Here is a 640-nt window from a genome sequence, read left to right as displayed (position 1 = left end):
CACAGCTGTGAGGAGAAGGCAGAGGGATGGGAGACAGCTCTGGGCGCTGTGGGAAGGGTTTGCACGTTTGTGTGCGGGCTTCGCACAGCTCGCGGTGGATCCTGTCCCTCAGCCTCGGTGCCCAAACCCGCCTGCCCGGCCCCTGCCACTCCTCCTCATCCTTGTCGGGCTCGTCTGGTGGGACACAGAATCTGGTGGGACACGGAATCCCAATCCCGCTGCCAGCGGTGCCAGCCGGGACTCCTCGGGCCGTGCGTGGGGACTGTCTGTGGCACCGGGCAGAGCTGGCAGCGGGGTTCCCCAAAACTTCCTGTGTTGGGAACCCGTTGGGAACTGCCGGTCCTGGGATGCTGATGGAGCATCGTGGGCTGTTCTGGCGCTTCCAGTGCCGGGCCTGTGTCCCTACCGTGGTGTCCCGGGAGCAAGGTCACCTGGCATGGGCCGGGGGTGCCCGGGGTGGGAGTGCCGGGGCAGAGGGTGCTGGGGTGATGGATGCCTGGGGAAGGGGGTGCTCCAGGCAGGGGGTGCCTGGGGAAGGGGATGCTCAGGACAGTGGACGCCCAGGGAAGGCGGTGCCCGGGACAGGGGGTGCCCGGGATGGTGGGTGCCCAGGCTGGGAGTGTCCGGGACAGGGGGTGCT

The 640-nt window shown here is 68.3% G+C and overlaps 1 protein-coding gene across 1 annotated transcript in view; it reads left to right on the top strand.

Moving 5' to 3' along the window:
* LOC103611258 (protein turtle homolog A-like) overlaps window positions 1–640 on the top strand; it is a gene marked incomplete at its 5' end in the record, with an annotated part of 11,942 nt that overhangs the window by 1,778 nt on the left and 9,524 nt on the right. The gene's annotated exons all lie outside the window — the stretch shown is intronic.

Source organism: Corvus brachyrhynchos, unplaced genomic scaffold (assembly GCF_000691975.1).
Source record: "Corvus brachyrhynchos isolate BGI_N302 unplaced genomic scaffold, ASM69197v1 scaffold122, whole genome shotgun sequence".
Taxonomy (NCBI): Eukaryota; Metazoa; Chordata; class Aves; order Passeriformes; family Corvidae; genus Corvus; species Corvus brachyrhynchos.
The sequence above is the reverse complement of the archived record's forward strand: the minus strand, read 5'-3'. Positions and strand labels throughout refer to the sequence as shown.